The sequence below is a fragment of the Hyla sarda genome, chromosome 2 (genome assembly GCF_029499605.1).
Source record: "Hyla sarda isolate aHylSar1 chromosome 2, aHylSar1.hap1, whole genome shotgun sequence".
Taxonomy (NCBI): Eukaryota; Metazoa; Chordata; class Amphibia; order Anura; family Hylidae; genus Hyla; species Hyla sarda.
The window spans coordinates 179,506,681-179,521,798 of NC_079190.1; positions in this window are offsets into that span (position 1 = coordinate 179,506,681).

Genomic DNA, 15,118 nt, shown 5'->3' on the forward strand with positions numbered 1-15,118 from the left:
GCATTTTATCACAGCAGTATTTCAAAAGATTTGCATCCTTTCCATATTTAGGACTAACTCCTAGTATCGGATTTTAAATGCTGATGCAAAATACAGAACAACATACTGCAGTGGGATACCGACCAATATACTGCAGAAGGAGCAAATCCCCATAGCAAATCTCTCCTGCTCTGGACAATTCCTGAAACGAACAGAGGTGGCAGCAAAGAGCACAGTGGTCATGCAGTAACAAACTATACAACTTCCTCTGGAGCATACAGCAGCTGATAAGTACTAGAAGGATTAAGATTTTTAAATAGAAGTAATTTACAAATCTGTTCAACTGGTACCAGTTTATTTGAAAATATTAGTTTTCAACCGGAGTACCCCTTTAAGGTTAAAATCCTCTTCAACAACTGAATATACAGATATATATTTAAATATTAAATATCAGCAAAGATATGATAGTGTTTAGCAGTTGATGGTAATGCTTTCTAAACATTTGAACATTACATAATAGATAATCCTACAAATACAACAATAAGTGTCATTACATTTAATTTACTTTAAACATCAGTAAAATTTTCTGGTCCGTTTCAGCTATTTGAAGTCTCAGACAATGTGTCATTTTGTAATAGATTGTCCAGCAAGTGAATAAAAGTCAACAGTGATATTTTAGGGTTATTGCTGTTTTTACAAATTCCTCAGCTTATTATGATGTTAAAGGAAATGATTTTGTGGCTTTACATCATGGTTTATTGAAAGGTGTTACTTGTAGGTATTGAAGCAATGGTTGTTGTCTCCTTTTTCCTAAATCAGGTAGGATCAATGTGTTATTTAGTTACCTTATTGCATTACCGCCATAAATAGACTTTGCAGCAGACAATGAAAAAATAACATATTTGACTGTCAATATAAATTAGCAGGGAGAGTGTTTTACTGCACAGTTTACTAACTTCCCAATTAAGTGCAAACAAGCATGTCATTGTTTCTCGTTGATGTCTCTCGCTCCTTAATAAAGCAAATATGTGCTCACAGCATCAGCGAGTTAGCGTGCAGGCACCAATGTTTATATGTCTCATAAAGCTGGTCCTTAGAAGTGGCCGAGGTCTAGTATAGACATATGTAGGTTCCCAGCACACTTTTGTTCATGGGTATAAATCATTAAAGATGTATACATTTAGCAGACTATGTTTTCTCTGGTGTGAAAGGTTTCCTGTGAGGCACTAGGGCAATCTCTTTTTTTAAGTATGGGTTAAAGTGCACTTTTTACTTAGTTGATTTTCTGATGTTTCACAAAATTATAAAATTCATGATTTTGTGTCCCAGTAAATCATTTTTTTTTTTTACCTAAGCTTGCTAAATTTGACCATGGAGTGGGAGTTGTAAAGTGTTAAGGTTAGTCGCCTTCAGCATTTACTCACTTGGTTAGACAACCTGCCAACAAGCTGACAAACAATATGAGGCAGAGAAAGTGTATAGGAAGAGGAGCCTCAATGGCGCATGATGGATATGAAGTGGGCTCGAGACTCCAGCCCACTTCATACCCAGGGCAGTCCCTAATAGCCACCACAGAGAGAACCCCATTGCCAGCTATTAACTTTTTAAATGTCACTGTTTAACCTGACAGTGGCATTTAAACAGTGCTTGGCCCATGCCATTGGTGTGCAGTGGCTGGGCCAGCTCTCACAATACAGTGGGGGGGAGCCAATCTGTTATCGTCGTAGCCCTAAGCATTAACTAGACCTCTGTGGCACTTGTGACTGAGCTACTAGTGTAGTCTGCAATAGGCAGGCTGCACTAGTAGATCACTGATGGAATAGATTAATGTAACAATATGGTATTGCATTGATCTGTAAAAGCACTCTAATGGTTGCTCCTACAAGTCCCCCCTAGGGACTAAAAAGGTGTTAAATAAAAGTTCCTTTGTATGAAGAAAAGAAAAACCGGCCACTCACCATATTCGTCTTCTTGCTTTATTGCATAAAATACTCACATAAGAACATAGTGGAGAGGAAAGGAGCGGGGGGTACAAGCGGCAACAAGCTCTGTTTCGCACTAAATAAAGTGCTTCTTCCGGCCAGTGAAATAAAAGTTCACTGCGCCCTGGTACTTAGCACATGTACGTGTCTTCCGTCACAGTAATCAAAACCGGCTTGCTGCTATTATCAGCAGCCGGGATCTTATGAATAATGACTTTAATCAGTGATTCCACTGATGTCCACCAATAACCCTTCAGATTCCGTGATCAATACTGATCTTGGCATCTGAAGTATCTGCAGGACTTGAGGGTACTCATCAGACCACCTACAGCATAACTGCAGGGGTCCATTGAGTAAAGATGGTAGCCAGAGCTCCTCTCACCTTCTCCCAGCAGACTCCTGTAATTTCCTTTTCTGATCTGCCTTCTAGAACATTTCACCGCTGAAATTCAGCCACCGAAAGAATGATCTTGCTCATTCTTTTAGTAGATTTCACCTGCAATGCTTTACCATCTATGGGAATGTGATAATGTGCCAACTGATTCAGCACAGGCAGCACTTGAAATCTCCTTCTGGAAAAGTAATTTGAACAAAAGTTTTTAATCAATGCCTATTCTAAAATCTCAATTGCAAATTAAATGATATCATAAACTTTTTAAATTGTAACAAACTAAACTGTGGAATAGAAAAAGGGCCTTGTTGCCCACAGCAACTAACTACAATGCATGTTTCATTTTTCAAGAGCAGTTTATGATATGAAAGTTAAAGAGGTATTCCAGGAAAAAACTTTTTTATATATATCAACTGGCTCCAGAAAGTTAAACAGATTTGTAAATTACTTCTATTAAAAAATCTTAATCTTTTAGTACTTATGAGCTTCTGAAGTTAAGGTTGTTCTTTTCTGTCTAAGTGCTCTCTGATGACACCTGTCTCGGGAAACGCCCAGTTTAGAAGAGGTTTGCTATGGGGATTTGCTTCTAAACTGGGTGTTTCCCGAGACAGGTGTCATCAGAGAGCACTTAGACAGAAAAGAACAACCTTAACTTCAGAAGCTCATAAGTACTGAAAGGATTAAGATTTTTTAATAGAAGTAATTTACAAATCTGTTTAACTTTATGGAACCAGTTGATATATAAAAAAAAAGTTTTTTCCTTGAATACCCCTTTAAGCACTGGTTGCTGGTGCTGGTAACTGGTTTCTCATCTCTTTTTTCATTCATTTGTTTCCCTGGTAGGAGGTTAGTAACACATGTGCTCTACCAATGTTAACTTTGCTGTTGAAAAAGAAAGGTACATGCAGCAATAGGCAATAATAGGGACACCAATGCCCTGTAATATAAAGGTTCGGAATGTACATGATTCCTCTTTCACTTTCAAGTAAAATTGGAAGTTTATTGTTCTCATTCCATTGTGCTTTGTTGTGTTTGTGCATAACTGATTTACTAGGCAAAAGGACTCTGTGAGCAAGGTGACATTACATTGCACTAAAATGTAAGCACAAACCTGGTCACCTTATTTTTGTGAGTTGCAGGACCCAACCAAATGCTAGTGCATATTCCTCCAATAATATAGTTGGTGGTGGATTAATCAACAAAAACTTGGTCAACCCTTTATAAATGTTTTGATAAAAACCCCAGTTGATCCAGAAGAAGTTCAAATCTTCCGCTGCCAATGGTTTGTAGTAGAAAAAAGGTACCTTAGAATGGTGCTGCAACCATGAAGAATGGATTTTCAAGGACTCATTGATCAAGGGTAAATCAGAGTTCAGTAAATTCCATAGGTGGTAAAATAATAAAATGACAATGATTCATCTCAAGGGGAAGGGGGGTTCGGAGCCATTCTAGGGTGCCTTTATTTCTACTACAAGCAATTGGTCTGTGAAAGGTATTTGGCTTCTTCCAATCTGTTCACACCTGGCATAGCCACAATCCAGATGAACCATACATACCCCAATTGAATAGGGATGATATGTGTATATGAATATGCTTCGAAGTGAGTGGCTAGACTTAAGCCTTTGTCCCCCTGTTGGAGGTCCTTTTGCCTAAATTAAGGATAATATACAAAAGGCTTTCAAAGTGTTTTCCCCCCCTCATTTTCTCTTCATATAGACTGAATGGCATAGACCAATTTGCCATTAAATTGAAAACAATTTTCCTTATTTTTACTGAAAATCAGACAAATTCCTGTATCGTTATTTTCCATTAATATGAGAAATTCGGTATATTGTGTTATTGTGTTCAATCCTCAAACGTGTCTACTTTCAGCCATAACAATGTAAAAGCACTAGGTATAAGAGAATAGGGGAGAGTTCATTATAATGTAAAAAAAAAAAAAAAAAAAACTTTTACAGTGGACATCTGGATATAATCTGTATTTGATATTTTGCAAATACAGTATGTTGCATTAGTAATCTTGTACTGAGCATCCCATATTTCATATCATATAATCCATTATCATTTTTCAGATCTTCATTCTGAATTCTGCTGTTTTTCTTAGAATTTACCTCACACCTTCTAGCAGATATGTTGCTGGTTTATAATCTATATAGATCATTCTCTGTGTGTTTGCATTGCAAGAACTGAACAGAAATCAATATCAGGAAGTGCAGCAAAAGTAGTACAATATATAAGCTACTGGGTGTCTGGATATGTAAACCTACAAAAAACAAAAGCTACACCAAATGAGTAATATTGATAGTTTATTATTTTAACATAAAAAGCATAAAGTGGTCAGCACATGCTATACAACTATTATAGAGGTAATAAGAGGTAATGGTGTAGGGTCCATCCTAAATGAGGACACCTTTTCGTGGTGGGATGGTACACAGTATATGGCCAAATGGTAAGCTAAGAACCTTTATTTTTCTCTATAGCAGTATTGCAATATAAAAAGTGTTATATTACACATATGTCTTAGCATTAGCAGTGGGCTGCTGTAATTTTCTTGTTTGCGATTTGCATTAGTTTACATAGTTACATAGTTAGTACGGTCGAAAAAAGACATATGTCCATCAAGTTCAACCAGGGAATTAAGGGGTAGGGGTGTGGCGCGATATTGGGGAAGGGATGGGATTTTATATTTCTTCATAAGCATTAATGTTATTTTGTTCCATAAATGTATCTAATCCTGTTTTAAAGCTGTTAATTGTTCCTACTGTGACCAGTTCCTGAGGTAGACCGTTCCATAAATTCACAGTCCTCACGGTAAAGAAGGCGTGTCGCCCCTTGAGACTAAACTTTTTCTTCTCCAGACGGAGTGCCCCCTCGTCCTTTGGGGGGGTTTAACCTGGAACAGTTTTTCTCCATATTTTTTGTATGGGCCATTAATATACTTATATACGTTTATCATATCCCCCCTTAAACGTCTCTTCTCAAGACTAAACAATTGTAACTCCTTTAATCGCTCCTCATAGCTAAGATGTTCCATGCCCCATATTAGTTTAGTCGCGCGTCTCTGCACCCTTTCCAACTCCGCAGTGTCCCTTTATTATTAATTTATTATTCATTTATTATTATGACTATTATTAGTTTTTTATGATTATTATTATTTTTAACCATAATAACAATGACATAATGAAAAATGTATTAACAGCTCTGAACTGCAGACACATAATTAACATTACTTATTTTAAAACCAGATCTTATCTTTCTGGTGAATGTTTGGTTGTCTATGTATTGTTGTAATAATACTTTACCGAAAATAAAAATTAGAAAAACAAAAAAACAAAAAAAACAGGACAATTAAAAGTACTTAGCAAAAGTGAAGTAAAATGGCAGCACCTAAAATTGGGTATAAGAACAAGGATATGCAGCATCTCACATAAGTAGATAATACAGCCCTCACACTTTTGTAAATATTTTAATATATCTTTTCATGTGACATCACAAAAAAAAATGCAAAGTAGTGAGTGCACATAATGCATAACAGTATTTAATGCTGTGTCCCCTTAAGATAACTAATCACATGTCTAAACCTTGGTAACAAAAGTGAACACACTTTTAAGTGAAAATGTCAACATGTGGCCCAATTAGCCATTTTCCCTTCCCGCTGTCATGTGACTCATGAGTGTTACAAGGTTTAAGGTGTGAATGGGGAAAGGTGTCTTAAATTTGGAGTCATCTCTCTCACGCTCTCTAATCCTGATCACTGGAAGTTTAACATGGAACCTCATGGCAAAGAACTCTCTGAAAAAAATAATTGTAATAATAAAGTTCGCCTAGTCTATAAGAGGGTTGCCAAGATTCTTACATTAAGCTGCAGCTCAGTGGGCAAGACCATACAGAAGTTTTACAGGACAGGCCTCAGTCTACTCAGAACAGGCCTCATCCATGGTCGACCAAAATTGTTGAGGGCATGTGCTCAGCCTCCTATCCAGTGGCTGTCTTTAGGAAATAGATGCATGACTGCTGCCAGCATTGTTGCAGAGGTTGAAGGGGTGTGGGGGTGTAAGCCTGTCAGTGCTTACATCATACGTCCCACACTGCATCAACTTGGTCTGCATGGCTGTCATCTGAGAAGGAAGTCTCTTCTAAAGAAGAAGAACAAGAAAGCCTGCAAATATTTTGCTGAAGACAAACATACTTAGGACTTTGATTATTGGAACAATGTCCTGTGATCAGATGAGACCAAAATAATCATATGTGGTTCAGATGGTGCCAAGCATGTGTAGCAGCAAACAGATGATGAGTAGAAAGACACGAGTGTCTTGTCTACAGTAACATAGTAACATCGTAACGTAGTTTATAAGGTCAAAAAAAGACCAGAGTCCATCAAGTTCAACCTATAACCCAAATGAGTCCCTAATGAGTTGATATAGAACTAGAATCCATAACCTGTAATGTTATTATTCTCCAAAAATGCATCCAGACCCCTTTTAAATTCTTTTACAGAGTTCACCATGACCACCTCCTCTGACAGAGAATTCCACAGTCTCGCTGCTCTTACAGTAAAGAACTCCAGTCTGTGCTGGTGTAGAAATATTCTTTTCTCTAGACATAGAGTATGCCCCCTTGTTATAGATACAGTCCTGGGTATAAATAGATCATGGGAGAGATCTTTGTACGGTCCCCTGTTATATTTATACATAGTTTTTAGGTCTCCCCTAAGCCTTCTTTTTTCTAAACTAAATAACCCTAATTCTGATAATCTTTCTGGGTACTGTAGTCCTCCCATTCCCCATATTACTCTGGTTGCCCATCTTGGAACCCTATGCAGCTCCACTATATCTTTCCTGCGCACCGGTGCCCAGTACTGTATACAGTATTTCATGTGTGGTCTGACTAGTGATTTGTACAGTGGCAGAATTATTTCCTTGTCGTGGGCATCTATACCCCTATTATACACCCCATGATTTTATTTGCCTTGGCAGCAGTTGCCAGACACTGGTCACTACAGCTAAATTTACTATTAACTAAAACTCCAAAGTCCTTTTTTACTATTAACTAAGACCTCAGTCGTCCCAAGTGTTCTCCCATTTAATACATAATCCCAGCCCGGATTTTTCTTCCCCATGTGCATAACTTTACATTTATCAGTGTTGAACCTCATCTGCCACTTCCCAGTCCAAACCTCCAACCTATCCAGATCCATTTGTAACAGTGCACTGTCCTCTTTAGTGTTTACCGCTTTACAGAGTTTAGTATCATCTGCAAAGATTGCTACTTTACTATTCAACCCCTCTACAAGGTCATTAATAAATATATTAAATTGAACAGAACCCAAGACTGACCCCTTTGGTACCCCACTAGTAACAGTCACCCAATCAGAATAAGTACCATGAATAACCACCCTCTGTTTCCTATCACTGAGCCAGTTACTTACTCACTTACACACATTCTCTTCTTATTTTATGCACCAATCTTTTATGTGGCACCGTATCAAGTGCTTTGGAAAAATCCAGATATACGACATCTAGCGATTCCCCCTGGCCCAGTCTGGAGCTCACCTCCTCATATAAAAGCTTATCAGGTTAGTTTGACAGGACCGATCCCTCATAAAGCCATGCTTATATGGAGTCATGCATTTATTTTTATCAAGATACTCCAAAATAGCATCCCTTAGAAAACCCTCAATTTACATACAACGGAGGTAAAACTAACAGGCCTATAATTTCCGGGGTCACCTTTTGACCCCTTTTTAAATATTGGCACCACATTTCCTTTTAAGTTGCATTAATGAAATACAATGGACTTTTGCACGTTATTCAAATTTTTTGAGTTTCACCTGTATATAGACACTAATTGTACAATAATGCTTGTGATAGCACAGTATTGGAGCCACGCTGTGTTTTTAAATTTGGTTATAGATAGCTCTACGGAGCCTAATAAAATATACTGTTTTAGGGGGGTCTTAAGTTTAGGGTTCCCCTTAAGCTGTGTGTTTTTGCTTGATTTACCCTGGGACCACCCAGGAGTTCTTTTTGTAGTTTTTGTCTACAGTCAATTATAGTAATGGGATGTCATGGTCTGGGGCTGCATGAATGCTCCTGGCTGGGGAGCTAAAGTTCAGTAAAGGGACCATGAATGCAAACATGTACTGTGACCTACTGACGGCAGTAGAAAAGTTCCCCTCTAGGAGCAAAACGCTCTCCGAATGGAATCGAGTGAGATAATATATTTAGATTGACATCTGAGGAAGGGTGTATACCCGAAACGCATCATTGCTTTTAGATTTGAATAAAATAATTTTAATTCTAAATATATCATCTCACTCGATTCCATTCGGAGAGTGTTTTGCGCCTAGAGGGGAACTTTTCTACTGCCTTTAGCTTACCACGTGTGGACGGAAACCAGCCCTAATCCACCTTCCCACAGCTTTGCAACTCCTCCAGAGAATCCATAGAACACCATTTACCCATTGCTTTGGGTTATATGCGCATATTCTTTGCGCTCCAGGTGAGCACATACCATCCACTATCTTCATTTGATTTATCGGGGATAATGCGCTAGGCGTCATGTGTGGTCTCCCATTTTTCTTTCCTTGATCCTGTGACATACTGAAGCAGAGCATGATCCCTCCCTTTGGAGACAGGCCCAGGGCAATATTCCAATATGACAAAAACTCTAAACACACCTCCAAAACGACCGCTGACTTGCTAAAGAAGCTGATGGTAAAGGTGAGAGACTGGCCAAGCATGTCTCCAGATCTAAACCCTTTTGAACATCTATTGGATATCCTCAAATAGAAGGTGGGGGAGTGCCGGATCTCTAACATCCACCAGCTCTGTGATGTTGTAATGGAGGAGTAGAGGAGCATTCAAGTGACATTCTGTGAATCTTTGATGAATTCCATGCTCAAGAGGCCTAAGGCAGTGCTGGAAAATAATGGTGGCCACACAAAATATTGGCACTTTTGGACCAATTTGGACAAGTGTACTTCATTTTGTTACCAAGGTTTAGACATTAATGGCTGTGTTTTAAGTTATTTAAGGGGAGACAAGATTAAAGGGGTACTCCGCCCCTAGACATCTTATCCCCTATCCAAAGGATAGGGGATAAGATGTCAGATCACCGGGGTCCCGCTGCCGGGGACCCCCGGGATCGCCGCTGTGGCACCCCGCTATCATTACTGCACAGAGCGAGTTCGCTCTGCATGTAATGATGGACAATAAAGGGGCCGGAGGATTGTTAAGTCACGGCTCCGCCCCTCGTGATGTCACGGCTCGTCCCCTCAATATAAGTCTATGGGAGGGGGCATGGCGGTCATCACGCCCCCTGCCATAGACTTGCATTAAGGGGGCGGGCCGTGATGTCATGAGGGGCGGAGCCATGATGTCACACTGCTCTGTCCCCTGTATTGCCTGTCATGCACAGAGCGAACTCGCTCTGTGCAGTAATGATAGAGGGGTGCCGCAGCGGCGATCCTGAGGGTCCCCGGCGATCTGACATCTTATTCCCTATCCTTTGCAGAGTACCCCTTTAAACAGAGTCTTTTATTCAGTGTTGTCACATGAAAATATATAATAAAATATTTACAAAAAAGTGAGGAGTGTGTTCACTTGTGTGAAATACTGTAAACGAGAAACTTAAGTAAAAGTCTACAAACAATTTCAGCATCAACTGCAAACTAGCCAAAATGGCATTGTATAGAAGATACATTAAATCTCTCTGGTTACAGGTAGAGGAAAAAATTGTATATGCGACTATGTTTACACAGTCTAAAATGAAAAGCAAGATAGCCGCAAATTAGTTATAAATTCCATCCCTGTTCATAATCTAATAATGTGCACTATGAAAGTCTATGGGCAAGTGTCCATCACACACAAGAAAACATCCACACATCATTGCATGTATTTAGAACTGCAGACACAAATAAATGCATGTGTTTCGAAAGAAATTCTAAACAAGCATGCAGAAAAAGGTATTTTCAGAAACACAGTGTAAAAATGTTGCATATTTATGAGCAACACTCAATTTTTGCACAAAGCACAGGACAAGTCACAATTTTGTGCGCAAGTTAGCAGTTGCTAAAAAATTTGCAACACTTTTTCAATAAAAAAAACTAAAAAACACAATCAATATTTTCTCCCCACTGCCTATAGTAAATGTCACTATTAAATGGCATGCATCAAGGATTCCATGGTGCCAGGTCTTTCCACACTTTCCTTTTATCTCCTGGTGAATGGATAGGTTCCCCAATACTGCTAGTCATATTAAATTAAACATTAAATATAATGTATAACTACAGGCTTAAAATAATGTATAATTTCATGTAAGCAGAACCTCGTTTTAGGTTGTAATTAATTGATCATGAATTTTCCAAATTTATATATTACAGTAAATATTTATTGTGGCCAACTATGTTTAAAATATTACTATTATTATTAACAATAATAATTTTATGTTTGCACTCCTGAACAGGTCAGACTTATAACGAGGAAACAGAGGATAAGTGCTCTGAAGCCTGCACCATCTCCAAAAAACGTACTGACCAAATTGAGTGTACAGCACTGAGGAATCTGTGTGTGCTCTTGAGGATATATTACTATTTGGGCACTGTATGGCACTTTAGAGTTCTATTCTAGGAACATACATGGTTATAGTGCTGCAATTTGTAATTAATTTACTTTATATTGTCTCCTTGCTCTCCAATAGCTCATCATATACTGTATGAATCACCTTATGTCATTTTTATCTAGCAATTGGAAGCTATGAAATTCATTAGCTTTGTCTTTTACATACAAAATAATAGCCGGTACAAGGATGCTAGCTGATTTGAATTGTCATTGGGCTCATTCATTTACTTGGCCCCTGTACTGCTGCATTAGTTGTACATATAGTCTGCCCACCCTTGCCTAGAGGCCATTGAACCTGTTCTATCCCTGTCCTAGGAATCGACAATCAGTGTCATGGCTGATGTGTTACATTAAGAATGATGTCAGATGAAAATAACCTTCAAGGTCAACTTCCTGTTTAGGCTTGGAAATAGTTTGATGGCATGAGTGAATATTTATGAGCATTCCTGTGTGTATGAGATAACATATACTGTCTTTACCATCTGCAAATATTGAGGATTTATTAAATTTATTACAGAAGAATATCAAGTGTATTTATTCAAAAGTGGTAAGTACAGACCTTTTACATAGGTTTCTAGTCATTTGCATGACATGAGTTTCCAAGGTCATATGATTTGGCTTAAGTTGTTAAATTAACATGTTGAACTCTCTCTAACCTATGTCCTGTCGCCAGGTATGAAGATAAAATATATAAATACATTCAAAAATGATGGCAAACTGACCATCATGAATGTATACAACATCTTAAAAATGATGAGCCAACATTTCTTAAACTCATTTCTACATAATGGTTGTACCTGTGTTGTAAATTATGAGGATTTTCCATGTCGAAGGTTGCAATTTCCACGCTACAATGCATGCTTTATAATCAGAAAATGTCAGACACTGAAAAATTTATTTGGGTTTTTAGCCTCTAAAGAATGAGCCAAAAAATGTTGTAATGAATTGTCATTCCATCTGGTATACATAAATACGTCACTCGTTTTTGTAAACTGGGCTATTAAAGTTTTTGACATTTTAATTTACATCTCTAAGAAAGTACAAATGGAGATTATTTACAGGTGTTTACTTGTCACAGTTCATGTTGGTCATTTGCAAAATGCCAAAACGATTTGGAATGGATCGGAAGCCTTCATAGATATGTAAATGACTACAGTATTGTTCATATTTTATTTTCAGCTTACTTTAACTGTAAAGGTTACCATTTATGTAATACGCATTGAAATGAAACATTGACATAAAAACTATGTGAATATCTAAATGTAATAATTTATTTCAGATTATATTTAATTTTTATATCTGAAATGTAACTTTAATATGTTTGTGTTTTTGTAAGGGTATTATATTATTTCACATGCAAAAAATGTTGAGAATCACAGCATGATGATAATAAAATATCTGAAAATTCATGTTTATTATCTGACTACAGAACTTGTAGTCAGATACTGACCGCAAACAGAATTTTGAATGGACTTGAACAGACTCTATGAACTATTTTAAATTCATACTGATACTATAAAGTGTTATAAATATTTGATGATTAATCATGTAAAAATATATGGTAAATGCAGATATGAGGTCATGGTTTGCCTCTGTAAAAAAAATAGAAATAATAATAATTTGTAGCACTGGGATCCTACAGTTTGTTAAAGTGGGTAATGTCTGAACACAGCTAAAAGAGTTTGAATGGGCCAGAAGTTGAACATGCAGCCTGCTGCTTCATTTAAAGCTTCTTGCACTGATAAAAACATTGAAAAATAAAGCTGTACAAGCCTGAGGTTATTGTTGCATTTTACTGTTTGTTATTACTATATTCTGGGAACAGGTAGACCTACAGAAATGATTCTTGGATTTTTATTTTTGACTGTGCTACCGGGGCTGTAAAGGTAGTGTAGTTGACAATATAGTGTCTGTACCTGTGTTAGATCGCTGGTCTTGCAATCAAATGTGATCTTTCCCAATGCTCATTTGTAACAGCATACAAAATTTGTGTTTTTCTCACCTTTTTCCAGGTTGCAGTCCAGTCCGAGACATTACATCACAGGTGTGCAAAGGTAGCCTGTCTGCTTCACAGAGCTGCAGCTGTACTGCAATAAGTGGGGTGGCTGATGTGCGAGAGGGAGAAAATTGACAGACTGGGAGCGTCTGACTGGGAGGTTTAGCACAGGCTGTCTTCTTCATTATTTTGGTCTACTATATCAGTTAACTATCTACAACTGTTTGGACTAAATCTTTAGCCTATCCACCGCATATCAGGGTGCCCCTTCCATATCTTGGTAACTCTATATCTCAGCTCCCATAATCTTTGGACAAAATATAAACCTTAGGCTCTCCTTTACCCAGAGCTTATAAGCCAGTACTCCTTGGAGATCCTAGAGCTTACCTTCTGTACCAAGGATATTCTTTTTATATATATATATATATATATTTGAGCTGTATACTATGTGACATTCCATCTGCATATAATCTCCCATACCTATAAGGGTACTGAACCAGTGAACTAAGCTGCCCTTGCAAAAGGATATTGTACCACTAAAGGTCTATACACACAGGTTTTTTCTCACACCCTTTGGTTGTCTTAAGTAATCCCTGATAAGCTGGGCTGTTTCTCCACACACAGCTAGGCAAAACGCGTCGGATTTATCAGTTATAACGATATACTCAGTATACAAGGAGGAAATATCACCATGCATATTACCATCATACTGTTACTGACCAATTCCTGTATGCTGACTAATATTACCAATAATACCAGTATAAAAGGAGGAAAAATATTATCACCATGCATATTACCATCATACTGTTATTGACCAAATCCTGCATACTAAGACCTATATTACCAATCCCACCAGTATAGAATGAGGAATTTTTTATCACCATACATATTACCATACTACTGTTACTTACCAAATCCTGTGTACTGAGACCAATATTACAAATAATATCAGTGCAAAAGGAGGGATATTATCACCATACATATTACCATCATACTGTTGCTGACCAAATCCTGTATTATGAGTCCTGTTACTACTGGGATTAATATTACTAGTAATACCAGTGTATAAGGAGAAAAAACTGCCCTTCATATAGTGGTAGATAGCAGCACAATGCCTACTGCCTACCTCTTTGCAAACTCCCTATGTATATTGTTCCACACAGTAATAGTGTGCAATTATAGTTGTGGCCCCCTCTGTGCTAGCTTTCCCCCTATATTGTTATAGGGTTTCCTCTGTGCCAGCTTGCCCCCTATATTGGTGTATGGCCCCCTCTCTGCCAGCTTGCCCCCAATATAGTTAATGGGCCTTCTCTGTGCCAGCTTGCTCCTATATAGCTTTTTGGCCCCCTCAGTGCCAGTTTGCCCTCCTGCTCTCTATATACTTGTAGGCCCTTTCTGTGCCAGCTTTCCCCCATACATCATTGTAGGGCCCCTCTGTGCTTTGGGCCCCCAATAGATGTAGAAGGGACATGTCTGCCAGACATTGGTGCTCACAGCTCAGCAATATATGGTTCTGTACTCTACTGCTCGTCTAGTCCGAGGATGGGGACTTACTGCTATGGCCAATAGTAGTAGGACCTTGTCCCTGATCAGAGAAGCAGTGAAGCTCAGGGATCTAGTTACACTTCTCTGAGATGGTCTGACCTCTACAGACCAGGGAGGGACAGCAGGAGGCCCATGCTCCTGCCGCTCTTCATTCTCCATCGCTGATCTTCTCAATGTCACATCAGCAGATGTCAGGGCCTATGGTGCCATAAGTGTAGTGAACGTGCCTGCGTGCAACATGTCCACTACACTACCTTCAAGCTGTCACTGATTTCTTAAAGAGGCAACGGCTCAGGAAAAGTGTAAATCAAGTCCAGGAGCTAAGCTTCCTCCAAACATGGTGGGTGCTAGCTGCTATCAGCCACCAACACTCATCATTAGTTACCAACATTAGAGATCACAGCAAAGCCAGTCATTTAACCTGCTAGATGCCATGATCAATAGTAATTGTCACATCCAGATGGTTAGTTGACAGGTGGTGAACTCACAGGGTACCTATCAGTTTTCATGAAAGCTGTAGGCTTTCTGAAAGCTGCCATATCAGATCTGCTAGTAATGCCTGCCACAGGCTGGCTGTACTAATAAAGCACTGATCAAACAAGTA